General features: G+C 37.9%; 1 long non-coding RNA gene across 5 annotated transcripts in view; it reads left to right on the forward strand.

Moving 5' to 3' along the window:
* The window catches only part of LOC109562363 (uncharacterized), a 537,301-nt gene that overhangs the window by 339,822 nt on the left and 178,210 nt on the right, over nucleotides 1–19,269 (forward strand). Inside the window, exon 5 of one of the 5 annotated variants that reach the window (XR_011567829.1) lies at nucleotides 8,525–10,191. The exons of the other annotated variants lie outside the window; for them this stretch is intronic. This is a non-coding gene — a long non-coding RNA (uncharacterized lncRNA). Of the gene's footprint in view, nucleotides 1–8,524; nucleotides 10,192–19,269 lie in introns of those variants that run through there. 5 annotated transcript variants of the gene reach the window in all.

Below are 19,269 nucleotides of genomic sequence, written 5' to 3' on the forward strand. Positions count from 1 at the left end.
TTCTGTCACAGAGGCAGAGATTCAGAACACTTGAAGTCCTTACTGTTGTTGGCATGAAGCAAAAGATGGTGTTTATATATATATATATATATATATATATATTCTTTTTTTTTTTTTCATTTTCTCCAAACTGGTGTTTCTTATCTTTTCAGCTGACACTAATACTATCTTTTAGATGATTGAGGATGTCTTCCTTTAAGGATTTCAGATTATAATATAGTATTTATGTAAGACCTTGCAGTTTGCAAAAATTTTTCTCATTCATCAACCACTTTGTGTGGGCTTTATTGTTTGTATTTAAGGACTAAAAGTGAGACAGATTATTTAATATACTCTAGTATTCTCCAACAGTATTTCATGCTCTTTTCTGTAAAGCAGATTGTTGATCCCTTGAAATACTCCAAAGCTAGAAACCGTAAAGAAGATAAAAGGACTAGTCAGTTTGAATAGAAAATAGTATTTTTTGGCTGGGGGAACATAAAACCCAATGGAATGATGAGGAGCATAGTGATGTGATGCCATATTTTTAATTTGTATCTCTCTATATATTTTTAATTTCTTTCTCCTAATAAAGTTTTTTTTTTTTTTGTAATTCAGACAGCAAAGCATTCAGTGCTTTTGCTTTAGGAAAGGGATGAGGTTACAGAAAGCAGAGAACACAAAGTACATGAATTCTTGAGTTTTGATATTCAGATTGCCAATTCAAATTAATAGCCAAGAATTATGGTTCCTGTTTACATCCTGTACTCCAAAAAGAAGAGCAGAATTGAAACAGAAATGATTGTGTCATACAAGAACTAATTAGTAGATGAATACATAAATGGCAACCTACTCCAATATTCTTGCCTGGAGAATCCCATGGACTGGAGCCCGCCAGGCTCCTCTGTCCATGAAATTCTCCAGGCAAGAGTACTGGAGTGGGTTGCTGTTTCCTTCTCCAGGGGATCTGAAGTTTGTGTAGTTAGAGAGAAATACATGGAGTTACAAAGTATGGTGTTCTCCAGCGTCGTTGCTGGAATGAACTGTATGCCTGTGGCCAAGTTGTCTTAGTAAATGAGTGAGGCGTGGCTTCTGAAGAGGCGGAGTCGGGATGTGAGGTGGTTTAGCGTTGACCTCTTGTTGTTTAGTTGCTCAGTGGTGTTGGACTCTTTGGCAACCCCGTGGCTGTATGTAGCCCGTCAGGCTCCTCTGTTCATGGAGTTTTCTAGGCAAGAATACTGGAGTGGGTTGCCATTTCCTTCTCTAGGGGATCTTCCTGACCCAGGGATCAAACCTACGTCTCCTTCATTGGCAGGCAAGTTCTTTATCGCTGTGGATCTTCAGGGGGCAGCTGCAATCCAGGCCAAATGCACGTTCAGTCCGTCACTTAGTTCTTCTAATCTGTGAACACGTACCAAGGGTGGTGAGTGGGGAAACGGAGGGATGGTGGTGACTGCCTAATACTCAGCTCTACAGCAGGGAGGAGTGTAAGTTCAAAAGAGAAAAAATGAGTTATTCTATAGTCTTAGTTGCTCAGTCATATCCAACTCTTTGTGACATCTTGGACTGTAGCCCACCAGGCTCCTCTGTCCAAGTCATTCTCCAGGCAAGAATACTGGAGTGGGTTGCCATTTCCTTCTCCAGGGGATCTTCCAAACCCAGGGATGGAACCCAGGTCTCTCACACTGCAGGCCAATTCTTTACTGTCTGAGCCACCAGGGAAGGCCCATTATTCCGTGGAGAATAGATCATTTGTGATTGTTATAGGAAAGTTAATGATTTCTCGATCAACTGAGTTTATGGAATGTGACTTTAATGTCTTTTATTTACACATCATTTTATACATTTCACAGCATATTCTTTTTTAATTAATTTTTTATTGAAGCATAATTACTTTGCAGAATTTTGCTGTTTTCTGTCAAACCTCAACATGAACCAGCCATAGGTATATACATACATCCCCTCCCTTTTGAACCTCCCCTCTGCCCCCCATCTCCCTCTCCACCCCACCCTTCTAGGTTGATACACAGCCCCTGTGTGAGTTTCCTGAGCCAGACAGCAAGTTCTCATTGGCTGTCTATTTTACATATGGTAATGTAAGTTTCTGTGTTACTGTTTCCATACATCTCACCGTCTCCTCCCCTCTCCCCATGTCCATAAGTCTATTCTCTATGTCTTTTTCTTCATTGTTGCCCTGTAAATAAATTATTCAGTACCATTTTTCTAGATTTCATATATATGTGTTAGTATATGGTATTTATCTTTCTCTTTCTGACTCACTTCACTCTCACAGCATATTCTTTAACTCCAAATGCATATCAAGCAACAGCAAGTTTTAGACATTTTATTTTACCCATGCTTCTAAAATAGAGTCTTTAAAATTAAAGCCTTCTTAAATTAGTACATTTCAAATGTCAGGAATTAGAATTTCTGTTCTTTCTTTTTTTAAAAGTTTAGAAAAAGTCTAGTACCTGAAAATCTATGTAAACCTTAACTTTTTAAATTTTGTTTTTAAATTGAGGTATAGGTGATGTACAATGCTATGTTAGTTTCAAGTATACAGAACAGTGATTCAGTATTTTGGCATATACTCTATTATTACAAGATAATGAGCATAATTACTGGGGCTACACTTGTATAGCACCCAGTGTATCTTTGTTGCTGATTTATCTTATATATATATATATATATATTTGTCTGTGTCTGTTAATTCCATGCCCCTAATCTATCTCTCCCCACTCCTCCCCGCTTTGGTAACCTCAGGTTTGTTTTCCATATCTTAAGTCTATTTTTGTTTCACACATACATTTGTTTGTATTATTTTTTTAGATTTTGCATGCAGGTTATATGATACAGCATTTGTCTTCCTCCGTCTGACATATTTCACTAAGCACAATATTCTCTAAGTCTATTCTTGCTGCTGCAAATGACAGTGTTCCATTTTTTATGACTAACATTCCGTTGTATATATTTGTTGGTGTTTTTAAGTCACTCAGTTGTGTCTGACTCTTTGCAACCCCATGGACTGCAGCATGCCAGGCTTCCTTGTCTATCACCAACTCCCAGAGCTTGCTCAAACTCATGTCCATTGAGTCAGTGATGCCATCCAACCATCTCATCCTCTGTTGTCCCCTTCTCCTCCTGCCCTCAATCTTTCCCAGCACAGGGTCTTTTCAGATGAGTCAGCTCTTCGCATCAGGAGGCCAAGGTATTGGAGCTTCAGCATCATTCTTTCCAATGAATATTCAGGATTGATTTCCTTTAGGATTGACTGTTTTGATCTCCTTGAAGTCCAAGGGACTCAAGAGTCTTCTCCAACACCACAGTTCAAAAGCATCAGTTCTTCAGCGTACAACCTTCTTTATGGTCCAACTCTCACATCCATACATGACTACTGGAGAAACCATAGCTTTAACCATATGGACCTTTGTAGGCAAAGCAATGTCTCTACTTTTTATACTCTGTCTAGGTGTGTCATAGCTTTTCTTCCAAGGAGTAAGCGTCTTTTAATTTCATGGCTGCAGTCACCATCTGTAGTGATTTGGGGCCCAAGAAAATAGTCTCTCACTGTTTCCATTGTTTCCCCATCTATGAAGTGATGGGACTGGATACCATGATATTCATTTCTGAATGTTGAGTTTTCAGCCAGTTTTTTCAGTCTCCTCTTTCACCTTCATTAAGAGGCTCTTTAGTTCCTCTTCAGTTTCTGCCATAAGGGTGGTGTCATCTGCCTATCTGAGGTTGTTGATATTTCTCCTGGCAATCTTGATTCCAGCTTGTGCTTCATCCATCCTGGCATTTTGCATGATATAATCTGCATATAAGTTAAATAAACAGGGTGACAATATACAGCCTTGACGTACTCCTTTCCCAATACTGAAGCAGCCTGTTGTTCTGTATATGGTTCTAACTGTTGCTCTTTGACGTGCACACAGGTTTCTCAGGAGGCAGGTGGATAGTCTGATATCCTCATATCTTTAAGAATTTTCCACAGTTTGTTGTGATCTACACAGTCAAAAGTTTTAGCATAGTCAATGAAGCAGAAGTACATTTTTTTTTTTTCCTGGAATTCTCTTGCTTTTCCTATGATCCAACAGATGTTGGCAATTTGATCTCTGATTCCTCTGCCCTTTCTAAATCCAGCCTGAACATCTGGAAGTTCTCAGTTCATGTACTGTTGAAGCTTAGCTTGGAGAATTTTGAGCGTTACTTTGCTAGCTTGTGAAATGAGTGCAACTGTGCGGTTAGTTAGAACATTCTTTGGCACCGCCTTTCTTTGTATGTATGCCATATCTCTCTAAACCAATTTTTTGTTGATGGCTTGCCCTCCTGTCCTGACTATTGTAAATAATGCTCTGTGAGCATTAGGGTGCATGTATCTTTTTGTGTTAGTGCATTCATTTTTTTCTCTGGATGTATACCCAGGAGTGGAATTGCTAGATCATATTGTAGTTCTGTTTTTAGTTTTTTAAGGAATCTCTGTTAGGTTTTCAGTAGTGACTATACCAATTTACATTCCCACCAACAGTGTAGAAGGGTTCTCTTTTCTCCACATCCTCTCCTATTACATTTGTTATCTGCAGACTTTTTCATGATAGGCATTATAACAGGTATGAAGTGATATCTCACTTCTCTAATAACTAGCCATGTTGAGCATCTGTTTATGTGCTTGTTAGCCATGTGTGTTTCTTCTTTGGAAAACTGTCTATTTAGGTCTTCTGCCCATTTTTTTTTTTGCATTGGGTTTGTTTGGGTTTTGGCGTTGAGTTCTATGAGCTGTTTGTATAGTTTGGATATTAACCCTTTATTGGTCCTCATTGGTAAACGGCCGTAATGTTTTTAGACTTTTCTGATTAATGACTATCCCTGATTAGAATTACTTAGAAAATCATTACAATAATGAAACAAATTTAGGAGCTAGACATCAGAAGTTAATTCTGGCTGTTATATTGCCATTAAACTAGCTTTAAAAATAAATTACCATAAACTTGCTTGGATGCTTATCACTATGAAAAAAAATTTAAATCATAAACATAAATCATTTTTTTCATAAAGACTTGCTGTTTCACCTTTTTTTTTTTGCTTAAAAGAAGCCTATTCAGTCCTTTGCTGTTCAGTTGCTTAGTTGTGTCTGACTCTTGCAATCTCAGGTACTGTAGCCCACAAGGCTCCTCTGTCCTTTGGATTATCCCAGCAAGGTTACCGGAGTGGGTTGCCATTTCCTCCTCTGGGGGGTTTTCCCGACCCGGGCTCAATCCTGCGTCTCAAGAGTCTACTGAATTGTCAGGAAGATTCTTTACCATAGAGCCACCTGGGAAGGCTTAGATGGAAGGGTAGTTTGTTTATTTGAGACTTTTCTTGCCTCTTAAGGCAAGATTGTATTGCTATAAACTTCCCTCTCAGAACTGCTTTTGCAGCATCCTGTAGGTTTCAGATTGTCATGTTTTCATTGTCGTTTGTCTCTAGGTATTTTTTATTTCCTATTTGATTTCTTCAGTTATCCATTGGACATTTAGTGACATTATTTATCCTCCATGTGTTTGCGTTTTTTGTATTTTTTCCTGTAATTTATTTCTAATCTCATAGCATTGTGGTTAGAAAAGATGTTTGATATGATTTCAGTTTTCCTAAATTTTCCTTTAGAAAAAGCATATATATGGGTCTGGTTTTTGTACCCATTGCGTCAGTTTGTGTCATTCTGTTGGAGTGTCTAATCTGTTTATATTTAAAGTAATTATTGATATGTGTGTTTTTACTGCTATATTCTTAATTGTTTTGGATTTTTGTGGGCCTTTTTTCTTCCCTTCCTCTTTTGTTTAACTATCTTATGATTTGATAACAATCTTAATTGTTGTGTTTGGATTCATTTTTCTTTTTTGTGTGCATATCTAGTCTTTCCCATTCTATTGTTTCCCTCTATTTCTTTGCATTATTCATTTAAGAAGGCTTTCTTATCTCTCCTTGCTGTTCTCTGGAACTCTGCATTCATGTGGGTATGTCTTTCCCTTCCTCCTTTGCCTTTTGCTTTTCTTCTTTCTTCAGCTACCTGTAAAGCCTCCTTAGCAACCACTTTGCTTTCTTGTGTTTCTTTTTCTTTGGGATGGCTTTAGTCAATGCTTCCTATACAATGTTATGAAACTCTGTCCCTAGTTATTCAGGCACTCTGTCTACCACATCTATTCCCTTGAATCTATTCATCACCTACACTGTATAATCATAAGGGATTTGATTAAGGTCATACCTGAATGGCCTCGTGATTTTCCCTACTTTCTTCAATTTAAGCCTGAATTTTGCAATAAGGAGCTCATGATCTGAGCCACAGTCAGCTCCAGATCTTGTTTTTACTGACTATGGATCTTCCCCATCTGTGACTGCAAAGAATATAGTCAATCTGATTTTGATATTAACCCTGTGATGATGTCCACATGTAGAACTGTCTCTTGGGTTGTTGGAAATCTGTTTGCTTTTTACTGTGCTTCATTTTTTACTTCAAAGTCACTTTCATGTTTTTCTGGGAATCTCTTGACTTCCTACTTTTGCATTCCAATCCCCTATGATGAAAAGGACATCTTTTTTTTAGTGTTAACTCTACAAGGTGTTGTAGAGCTTCATAGAACTGATCAACATCACCTTTTTCAACATCGGTGGTTGGGGCATAGATTGGATTACTCTGATGTTGAATGGTTTGCCTTGGAAATGAACTGAGATCAGTCTGTCATTCTTGAGATTGCACCCAAGTACTGCATTTTGGTTTCTGCATTTGTTGACTAGAAGGGCTACACTATTTCTTCTAAGGGATTCTTGCCCACAGTCATAGATAGATATAATGTCATCTGAAATAAATTTTCCCATTCCCATCCATTTTGTCCACTGATGCCTAAAATTTCAGTGTTTACTCTTGCCATCTCCTGCTTGACCACGTCCAATTGGCCTTGATTCATGGACCTAACACTCCAGGTTCCTGTGCAACATTGCACTTTATAGCAGAAGACTTTACTTTTGCCAAGAGACTCACCCACAACTGAACAAGGTTTTCACTTTGGCCCAGCAGCTGCATTTTTCCTAGTGTGCATACGTGCTCAGTTTCTTCAGTCGTGTCTGACTCCCTGTGACTCTATGGACTGTAGCCCACCAGGCTCCTCTGTCTATGGGATTCTCCTGGCAAGAATACTGGAGTGGATTGCCATTTGCTTCTCCAGTGGACCACGTATTATCAGAACTTTTCACTTTGACTTGTCCATCTTGGGTGGTTCTGCCCAGCATGGGTCATGGCTTTATTGAGGCAAGCCCCTTCACCACGACAAGACTGTGATTTGTGAAGGAGATATAATAGATACCCACACACACACACACATAAATCCTTGATGAGGTGATCACTCACTTAGAGCCGGATATTCTGGATTGTGAAGTCAAGTGGGTCTTAGGAAGCATTTATACATGCAAAACTAGTGGAGATGAAAAAATTACAGCTGAGCAATTTAAAATCCTAAAAGATCCTGCTGTTAAAGTGTTGTACTCAATATGTCAGTAAATTTAGAAAACTCAGCAGTGGCCACAAGACTGGAAAAGGTCAGTTTTCATTCCAATCTCAAAGAAGGACAATGTCAAAGAATGTTCAAACTAGCACACAACTGTGTTTATTTCACAGTCTAGCAAAGTTATGCTCAAAATTCTTCAAGGTAGGCTGTAGAGGTACTTGAACTGAGAAACACCAGGGTACAAGCTGGGTTTCAAAAGGGCAGAGGAACCAGAGATCAAATTGTCAACATTCATTGGTCATGGAGAAAGCAAGGGAATTCTCAGAAAACTTCTTATTTCAGTTTCATTGACTATGCTAAAGCCTTTGACTGTGAGAATCACAACAAACTGGAAAATTCTTAAATTGATGGGAGTACCGGGCCACCTTACTTGTCTCCTGAGAAACCTGTATGCAGGTCAAGAAGCAACAGTTAGAACTGGACATTGAACAGTTGACTGGTTCAAAATTGAGAAATGAGTATGACAAGGCTGTGAATCGTCACCCTGCTTATTTAACTTATATTCAGAGTACATAATGTGAAATGCTGGGCTGGATGAATCACAAGCTGAAGTCAAGATTTCTGGGAGAAATATCAACAGCCTCTGATATGCTGATGATACCACTCTGTCAGAAAGTTAAAAGGAACTAAAGAGCCTCTTGAGAGTGAAAGAGCAGAGTGAAAAAGCTGGCTTAAAACTCAGCATTCAAAAAACCAAAATCATGGCATTTGGCTCCATCGCTTCATGACAAATAGAATGGGGAAAAGTAGAAGCAATGACAGATTTTTTCTTGTGCTCCAAAATCACTGCAGATGGTGACTGCAGCCATGGAATTAAAAGATGCTTGCTTCTAGGAAGGAAAGCTATGATAAATCTAGAGAGCCTATTAAAAAGCAGAGATATCACTTTGCCAACAGAGGTCTGTGTAGTCAAAGCTGTGGCTTTTCCAGTAGTCATGTATGGATATAAGAGTTGGACCATAAAGAAGATTGAGCGCCGAAGAATTGATGCCTTTTTTTTTTTTTAGAATTGATGCTTTTGAACTGTGGTGTTGGAGAAGACTCTTGAGTCCCTTGGACTTTAGGGAGATCAAACCAGTCAATCCTAAAGGAAATCAATCCTGAATATTCATTGGAAAGAATGATGCTGAAGCTCCAATACTTTGGCCTCTTGATGCTAAGAGCAGAGTTTTTGGAAAACACCCTGATGCTAGGGATGATTGAAGTCAGAAGGATAAGGGGGACACAGAGGATGAAATGGTTAGGTAGCATCACCGGCTCAATGGATAAGAATTTGAGCAAACTCTGGGAGAAAGTGGAAGAGCCTGGCCTACTGCAGTCCATGGGGTCACAAAGAGTCAGACACAACTTAGCTAGTAAACAACAGCAGGAACAGCAACAGTAGCCAAAATATCATATATTTTTGGCTTACATTTGCCATGCGCTAATGAAGCAGGGCAAAGACTAATAGAGTTTTGCCAAGAAAATGCACTGGTCATAACAAACACCCTCTTCCAACAACACAAGAGAAGACTCTATACATGGACATCACCAGATGGTCAACACCGAAATCAGATTGATTATATTCTTTGCAGCCAAAGATGGAGAAGCTCTATATAGTCAGCAAAAACAAGACCAGGAGCTGACTGTGGCTCAGACCATGAACTCCTTATTGACAAATTCAGACTTAAATTGAAGAAAGTAGGGAAAACCACTAGACCATTCAGGTATGACCTAAATCAAATCCCTGATGATTATACAGTGGAAGTGAGAAATAGATTTAAGGGCCTAGATCTGATAGATAGAGTGCCTGATGAACTATGGAATGAGGTTCGTGACATTGTACAGGAGACAGGGATCAAGACCATTCCCATAGAAAAGAAATGCAAAAAAGCAAAATGGCCATCTGGGGAGGCCTTATAAATAGCTGTGAAAAGAAGAGAAGTGAAAAGCAAAGGAGAAAAGGAAAGATATAAACATCTGAATGCAGAGTTCCAAAGAATAGCAAGAAGAGATAAGAAAGCCTTCTTCAGTGATCAATGCAAAGAAATAGAGGAAAACAACAGAATGGGAAAGACTAGGGATCTCTTCAAGAAAATCAGAGATACCAAAGGAATATTTCATGCAAAGATGGGCTCGATAAAGGACAGAAATGGTATGGACCTAACGGAAGCAGAAGATATTAAGAAGAGATGGCAAGAATACACAGAAGAACTGTACAAAAAAGATCTTCACGACCCAGATAATCACAATGGTGTGATCACTGACCTAGAGCCAGACATCCTGGAATGTGAAGTCAAGTGGGCCTAAGAAAGCATCACTACGAACAAAGCTAGTGGAGGTGATGGAATTCCAGTTGAGCTATTCCAAATCCTGAAAGATGATGCTATGAAAGTGCTGCACTCAATATGCCAGCAAATGTGGAAAACTCAGTAGTGGCCACAGGACTGGAAAAGGTCAGTTTTCATTCCAATCCCAAAGAAAGGCAATGGCAAAGAATGCTCAAACTACTGCACAATTGCACTCATCTCACACGCTAGTAGAGTAATGCTCAATATTCTCCAAGCCAGGCTTCAGCAATATGTGAACCGTGAACTTCCTGATGTTCAAGCTGGTTTTAGAAAAGGCAGAGGAACCAGAGATCTAATTGCCAACATCCACTGGATCATAGAAAAAGCAAGAGAGTTCCAGAAAAACATCTTTATTGACTATGCCAAAGCCTTTGACTGTGTGGATCACAATAAACTGTGGAAAATTCTTCAAGAGATGGGAATACCAGACCACCTGACCTGCCTCTTGAGAAATTTGTATGCAGGTCAGGAAGCAACAGTTAGAACTGGACATGGAACAACAGACTGGTTTCAAATAGGAAAAGGAGTTCGTCAAGGCTGTATATTGTCACCCTGCTTATTTAACTTCTATGCAGAGTACATCATGAGAAACGCTGGACTGGAAGAAACACAAACTGGAATCAAGATTGCCAGGAGAAACATCAATAACCTCAGATATGCAGATGACACCACCCTTATGGCAGAAAGTGAAGAGGAACTCAAAAGCCTCTTAATGAAAGTGAAAGTGGAGAGTGAAAAAGTTGGCTTAAAGCTCAACATTCAGAAAACGAAGATCATGGCATCCGGTCCCACCACTTGATGGGAAATAGATGGGGAAACAGTGGAAACAGTGTCAGACTTTATTTTTCTGGGCTCCAAAATGACTGCAGATGGTGATTGCAGCCATGAAATTAAAAGACGCTTACTCCTTGGAAGGAAAGTTACGACCAACCTAGATAGCATATTCAAAAGCAGAGACATTACTTTGCCAACAAAGATTCGTCTAGTCAAGGCTATGGTTTTTCCACTGGTCATGTATGGATGTGAGAGTTGGACTGTGAAGAAGGCTGAGCACCGAAGAATTGATGCTTTTGAACTGTGGTGTTGGAGAAGACTCTTGAGAGTCCCTTGAACTGCAAGGAGATCCAACCAGTCCATTCTGAAGGAGATCAGCCCCGGGATTTCTTTGGAAGGAATGATGCTAAAGCTGAAACTCCAGTACTTTGGCCACCTTATGCGAAGAGTTGACTCATTGGAAAAGCCTCTGATGCTGGGAGGGATTGGGGGCAGGAGGAGAAGAGGACGACAGAGGATGAGATGGCTGGATGGCATCACTGACTCGATGGACGTGAGTCTGAGTGAGCTCCGGGAGTTGGTGATGAACAGGGAGGCCTGGCGTGCTGCGATTCATGGGGTCGCAAAGAGTCAGACACGACTGAGCAACTGATCTGATCTGATCTGATTGATATAGCTGTCTGTATAAATACATGATTGTTTTAATTTGTTGAACTGTTAAAATTAAATGCATTTCAAATACCCTGCATTTTTCCTGTCCTCCTCTCACAGTTCCTGGTTTGATGCTGTATTATTTGTGGCTGTTCTCCTCCCTTATTGTGTGTTTGCCTTTACCACTGAGCTTTCCCATTTGTGATTTTCTTGTTTGTAGTTGTGGTCTCTTTTTTCCCCTGTCTAGATAAATTCTTTTAGCATTTGTTTTAAGACTGGTTTGGTGGTGGTAAATTCTCTTAGCTTTTGGTTATCTGGGAAGCTTTTGATTTCTCCATCAAATCTGAATGAGAACCTTGCTGGTTAGAATATTCTTGGTTGTTAATATTTCCCTTTCATAGCTTTAGGCATGTCATACCTCTCTCTTAAGAAAAATTTTTGCTGAAAAATCACCTGATAACCTTTTAATATTTTTTCTTTGTATTTAAATTTTGTCAGTCTCATAAATTTGTGTTTTGGCCTGTTCCTCCTTGGGTTTATCCTGTATTGAATTCTATGTGCCTCTTGAACTTGGGTGACTGTTTTTTTTTCCCCCATATTAGGGAAGTTTTCAGTTTGAATCTTATCCATAATAAAAAAGCAAACAAACAAACAAACAAAAAAAAAAAAACCCCTCCTTTATGTAGGGGTTACTAAGAGCTCTGTTTTCTGTTTTTCTGTCTCTTTATACTTTCTATCCCAGAACATCCACTCATGATTTAGGTACAAGTTCAAGAGCTCTTGATCTCCAAATTCATTGCTCTGATCTTTGAGTCTCAAATTTTCAAGTCTTCCATCTTTTTTCTCTTTTCTTCATCTCTGTCTGCAGGATTGATGTGAAGGATGGAGTTAGGAAAGAGAAGTTGAGCAGAGGTGCTCAAACATTCCTCTGAAAAATTCCACATTTATGATCCTCAGAGATTAGGTGACATGACATGCTCATTTCAACCATGAGATCTAGGACCTCCTTCCTAATGTTTCATATCCTGGTGTAAATGAGTGAGAACACATAAAGGCAGAAAGGGGGTAGATTAATGAGTCTATTAAGGTACTTAGAAGCTTGATGGCAAGCATCATATCATGGGGTCTTTAGAATCCATATGTGAAAAAAGAACTTGCAATTTTAATATTTTTTATTTTCTTGTTTAAGTTTCTTTCTCTTGCTTAATTCATCATGCCATGAGAGTCCCAACAGATCACTTGGGGAAGCAGCGGCTTGGAAACTGAGGTGTTCTGACCCCATCCCCTGCTGGGTTTTTAATTTGCTGTGTATCCTTGAACATGCCTCTTAATATCTCTGTGCTGCAATATCAGGATCTGTTTAAAGAAAAAAAAAAGTATTAAACTTCAGGCATATTTGTGAAGAAAAACTAGTAAATGTGGTTGAGAAGCACTTTGAAAATATAAGGTCTTCACCTTAACAAAAAAGAAATCAGTCAGACTCTAGAACAACGGAGGATGGCCTTAAATGTACTTAGCCGTTGATGTAGAGATTTAGGTTTAATGTGAAGAAAATTTTCCTGAGAGTGAGTTGTTAAAATCGATTACTTCTTTGGCTTATGTTTTCCTGCTGTTTCACATTTTATTATGTCAAAGACAATCTTCCATCAAGGTGTATGTGGAAAATATAAAATAGAAACCATGTAGTAACCATAGCCAGTTGTATGAGACCTGGTCAGGCTTTGAATACGCAGCCTTCAATAGTGGTCAATTTTTATATGTTGTTTAGAAAATCACTAGGCTGATATCAGCCAGAATTTGTCAAGTAAATGATGCTATTTGGAAGCTTTAGAATTTCATAGCTTAAAGTGTTGCTTTTTCTAAGAATGCTTATTATTTGTAGAATTTCAACACTTGAGAAAAGGGGAAGGGTATCTTATTTATTTACTTTTTAGGCAAAGAGTACTTCTTGGGGCTACAGGAACCACATCCAAAGTGGTCATTTATTCTCTTTTTATTTCTAAGTTTGTTACCATACCTGTTTAATGTCTTCCTGGAGTAGAGGGTAAAGACTTGTCATATGATATGGGTTGACATTTGGAAGGAAAGATTAAACTAGTGATTTAGGAATTAAAATGTATACATGAAATTTCTTTAAAATGATTTGAAAATATTTGCCTTTAGAGATCATGTAATGAATCCATTAAAACACATTCGTTTCTGGAATGCTAATATTCTCTTGAACTTAAATATTAAAATTTTTAGACCTACTTTTTTATGGTTGGAGTGGCAGTCTCTTGAATCTTTGCTTGATCAAAAATCCCAGCTTTGAAATCAAAGTTTTTGCAGTGGTGTTTGAGCAAGATTCAGATGTTGCTAATACTACTGGAAGTTTCAATTAGATATAAAATCCAATGTAAAATTTCTTTACATTATCATGTGGTTAAGAGGTTTGCTTTGCATTTTTGAAGATTGCCCTAAATATGTTAATCAACTGTGATGGATATGTATAATGTTTCCATAGGTTTATCAGAAATAAATCTTATGATTCTCACATAGAAGAAAGGAGATTGAAGATTGTGAGATCGTTTGGTTTACCCACAGATTTTAAATTGAAATTTTATCTAGCTTATTTTAAGTTTCAATACCTAACTTGTCCATCCTGGATGAAGAACTGTCAAAGAATTTAGAAATGTGATTCTCAAGAAATCGCTAAATCTGCAGTATTTCCTCATTGAAATCTAAGGTTTTAGACATTTAGCTTTTAATTGTGACTATAGTATGTTGCCGGAGAAGGCAATGGCACCCCACTCCAGTACTCTTGCCTGGAAAATCCCATGGATGGAGGAGCCTGGTGGGCTGCAGTCCATGGGGTTGCTAAGAGTCAGACACAACTGAGCAACTTCACTTTCACTTTTCACTTTTCACTTTCATGCATTGGAGAAGGAAATGGCAAGCCACTCCAGTGTTCCTGCCTGGAGAATCCCAGGGACGGGGGAGCCTGGTGGGCTGCCATCTACGGGGTCACACAGAGTCGGACACGACTGATGTGACTTAGCAGCAGCAGCATAGTATGTTGCATCTGATTTTTTAATTGTTGAAAATACATACAATTCGGGCCGTTTTAAACATAATTTCATGTACAACTTTCAGTTTCTGAACTATGCTGCTGCTGCTAAGTCACTTCAGTCATGTCCGACTCTGTGCAACCCCATAGACGGCAGCCCACCAGGCTCCGCCATCCCTGGGATTCTCCAGGCAAGAACACTGGAGTGGGTTGCTACTTCCTTCTCCAGGGGATCTTCCCAACTCAGGGATTGAACCCGATTTCCCGCATTGCCAGCAGATGCTTTACCCTCTAAGCCACGAGGGAAGCCCCCCAAATTTACAATATACTTTTAAAATAAAATGTTAGGTTGACTCCTGCTTTACTATATATTTTCATATGTTTAATGTGAACTCAGGGACTCATTTATTTGGGGCGAGCTCATCTTACCTGCATCTTTACCAAGTGAAGTAGCTACTACATATAGGACATGAAGGAAAATCAGTAACGTATATGTCACTTCTGTGAGACTGGTTGAATCTTATCGACTTATCACAAAACGTTTGCTTTGTATAGTATGAAAAGCACTAGTCACTATGTTAAGACTTGCTTGTGTACAATAAATTCTATTGGTCACTAATAATATTAAAACTTTAATTCCCATGATTACTGAAATTGGAGTTATATTCTCTGTTACAATGGAAAATGGAGAACTGACCATTACATCCTGAAATATATTATTTTGGCTGAAAATAAAACAACTAGATAAACACCTTGCCTTCAAATTTAATCTATAGGAAAACTCTTTTCCTAAGACCTATTTTACACAGACCTCACAAGTACATCAAGTTTTACATAGTACATCTTTTTTTTTTTTCTTTCTTTCTTGGTGAGGATTGACTAGTTAATGTTTACAAAGTATTTTGAAGGTATAAAATGCTATGCAAGTGCTAAGCTCAATAAAATGTATTTTATACCGAATCTGAGAGCTGACTTGTGCAGCATCCAGCTTTGTGAGTGAATTGAGCAAAGATGATTAAAATCAACATCATTTGTAATTTAAAATACTGTGAACAACAAAGAAGATCCAACTATGGCTTTCGTTTTGGCAGGCTGCAAATATAGATTGCTGAACAGCGGTAGTCTGTCGATATAAAGCATTTAGCACTTCACTAAGCAACTTGAGAGTTTTCTACATTAAGCAGAAAAATATATATGAAATCTGATTTGGTGTAACGTTATTTTGATGGATTGGCTGTGTCATTATTAAAAAGAAAACTGCAACTCAACAAAATCTAAGAAAGAGTCTTCACTATAGAACTTATCAGTGTGGTGAATGTTCAGAAACAGGAGACCGTCCCCATGAGGTTTCTCCACATTCCCATCCTGAATGTGCAGAAGGCTGATGAGAGTAATAGTTGCAGAGTAAAAAGGCATAGTAATCATTCAGAAAGATTTATAATAGATAAAAGATTGACAGCCGATCATATGAGAAGTAGCTTTGAAATGCATTTGGGTCATTTACACAATCTAATTCCACAAAATGCAAAAAAATTTTTTTATTGAAGTAATAAATGTTGATTGAGTCCACAAAATATTCTCAGAACTTTAGGGGCACGCTTCAATTTATTACACTTTTATAATGCCAGTCTTAAAAATAATTTAGTTCTGCTCTCAAGGGATATAAAGTGAGTAAGACACAAATAATGAACTCACAAACTAACAGCCTGAGAAGTATAATAAAATACCTAAATAAATATCTATATTAAAGGAGAGAATGTGCAAGTTATATGATTAAGATAGCAATTTGATATTTTGGGTATTCAGAGGAATAAACTTTGTATCCATTAGGGGAAATCAAAGAATAAAATGATAGAGTTCTGCCAATTTATGTATCTATTATCTATTGATTTTTTGGGGGGGAGAAGTGTTTAAGGTAATAACAATTAAAAATTAATTTGGTTCATTAATTCTGTATTTATCCTGATTCTTATATTTAAAAACAAAGGTCTTAAATTTACAAAATCCATTACTTCATTAGTAAATCAAGGTTGTGTATGTATATGGTTCATTGATTTTTTTTTCTATTGTGAAACCTTAACAAGACTGGTATGTTTAAGGATAATCCATACATTATTTTGTAAAATGTTGCAATAAGATTAATTTCCATATTTTTATTTAAAATTATGGACAGATAGACTAAAATCATTATACTTTATTCACTCCACTGGACAATGCACTTTCTCAGTAACAAAACTGGAGCTGTGAGTTGCCCCAAATATAAATGTAGCTAGATACTATAATATCTATATCTGTATCTTTAATATCTGTATCATTCTAATCCCTTCTGTGGTTGATCTTATTCTTCAGTATGCATCTCTCAAATACCTAGAACCCTTACTGCTTTTCATAATTACATAATTTCTTTTCATCCTAGGTCCCCATAATTTCATAATCCTGGGTCCCCTGGCTTCCCTGATAGCTCAGTTGGTAAAAAACTACCTGCAGTGCGGGAGACCTGAGTTCAATCCCTTGGTTGGGAAGATCCCCTGGAGAAGAGAAAGCCTACCCACTCCAGTATTCCGGCCTGGAGAATTCCCTGGGCTGTACAGTCTGTGGGGTCACAATGAGTCAGACACGACTGAACGACTCAACCCACTCATCTGTTTCCTTTTTCCTATTAAAGTTCCTCTGTGTGTTTATCTCTTTTACATGCACACTCATTAAGAAGTATTTGAAACATTTAAAAGTGTAAGGATATCAACAAATCTCTCATGGTCCTACCACCCAGAGATATTCATTTTTTAAATTTTTGTACATGTCTTTCAAAACATTTTTTCTACCTCAAGTACTTTTAAAAGTTTGTATAATATTACATAAATACATATTAAGCCTCACATCATCAACTTCTTAGATATTTCTTCTGGAAGATGGCAGTGGTGTCTTTCACCATCCCTTAAACCCGAAGAACTAGGAAACCCCAGCATGTGTAAAATCTACTCCAAGTTGAAAAGAAATTAATTAATACAGTGCTTCAAACCAAAACATTCTGTGAACAGGTCTGCATTAGCATCAGTCAACACGTGTCGAGTGCTCACTGCCTGCTTTGGAGAACATTGTGTTCTAGGATGGAGTGTGGTAGAATGAGATGGCAGGAGGTTTGCCCTGTGAAACCCCATCTGTACGAAAGTGGAGCAACTGCTTATGTACCTGTAAGCTTTTCCACTAAGCATAGGGCGTCTTGGAGCTAACACAGCTTAATTCATTTTTAGTTCGGCAGAACCTAGCACGACACGTACCACATATTGAGTGGCTAATGGAGGACTCTTGAATAGAATGACACAGCTATACTGGATAACTGTAAGACCACGTATAGTCTATTTTTGATGAACGATTTCTAAGCTGTATGTGAATCCCTCATAACTAGACAAATTAGTTAATTCCAGTGTTTCACGTATGTGAAGTCCTTAATCTATTACAGTCAATGGTCTTTATATATGTGGGCTAATATCACTTTCACAGATCTTAAGGAGAAAGTAACCTTTTTTTCATCATTTTACAATGACAGGTTCAGAATCTTGTAATTTTCTGAAGGCTATATAGTGAGTAAGTGAGAAACAGCATGTGAGCACAATTCCGACACCAGGGTGACTATGAGGCTGGTCTGTGCCCCTAAGGGAACCAGCTAAAAGAAGGCTCCGAGGAGGAGAGGACCAGTGCTTTCAGAACTTAAACTCACCTACAGCTCAGAAGTGATTCACCAACAGCTCAGAAGTGATCCGAAAAGTTCCTTAAATTTGTTTGCATCGTTTTTTTTTTTTTTTTTGGATAAGAATTATGACATGCTATTCTTGATGAAATAATCAAGTTTTGTTAATAAAGATAAGACTTACTAGGGTTTTTTCTAGTACTGTATTAATTTCTCAGCTGAATTTTGATAAGCATATTTTCAAATTGGGACTATCCCAAAAGAGGGTGAAGAAATTAAAACACCATTTCATTAAAGAGTTATAGTAACAGGGTTTTAAGAGCTCAGAGGAGAAAAAAAATGTGTGTGTGCTTTTGAATAAAGGTTATTTGTGGGACTCAGGGAGTTCAGTGAAGGTTTGGGAATGGATGTTAAAGTGAGTGTTTTGAGTTGACCAAAAGGTTCATCTGGTCTTTTCTGTAAGATGGCTCTGGTAGCATAGTCTTGAACTTCATTTGAAAGAATCTTGTATTCTTGTAATGTTGTAGATTGTGTTGTGACAGTTGTCATACCAATGTACACTAAAGAAAACTTATCAAAATCAGTGAACTTTTGTGTAGTCATTTTAATATTGAAGAAGGAAGAAAAACAGCAACATTTTCAGCATATTATGCTTTATTATTTGAAGAAATGTAAAAAGGTGACTGAAATGCAAAAAAAAAAAAAAAAAAAAGGATTTGCGCACTGTATGAGAAAGTGCTGTGACTGATCAAATGTGTCAAAAGGGGTTTGCAAAATTTCATGCTGGTGGAGACTTCTTGCTGGATGATACTTCTTGGTCAAGTAGACTAGTTGAAGCTTATAGTGATCAAATCAAGACATTAATTGAGAAAATCAAAGTTATATTATGTGGCAGATCACCAACATACTCAAACTATCCAAATCAAGTATTAAAAAAATCATTTGCACCATGCTTGGTTATATTACTTGCTTTGATGTTTGGGTTCCACATAAGCGGAAAAAAACAAAAAAAAAAAAAAAAAAAAAAACACCTCTCTTGGCTGTATTTCCACATGGGATTCTCTACTGAAATGTAATGAAAACATTCTGTTTTTAAAACAATTTGTGATGAATGGTGAAAGTGGATATGCAATAATGTGGAATGGAAGGGGTCATGGGGTAAGCAAAATGAACCATCACCAATCACATCAAAGGCCAGTCTTCATCCAAAGAAGGTGATGTTGTATATATGCTGGATATTGGAAGGGAGTTCCTAGTATGAAC

The sequence above is a fragment of the Bos indicus genome, chromosome 7, assembly GCF_029378745.1.
Source record: "Bos indicus isolate NIAB-ARS_2022 breed Sahiwal x Tharparkar chromosome 7, NIAB-ARS_B.indTharparkar_mat_pri_1.0, whole genome shotgun sequence".
Taxonomy (NCBI): Eukaryota; Metazoa; Chordata; class Mammalia; order Artiodactyla; family Bovidae; genus Bos; species Bos indicus.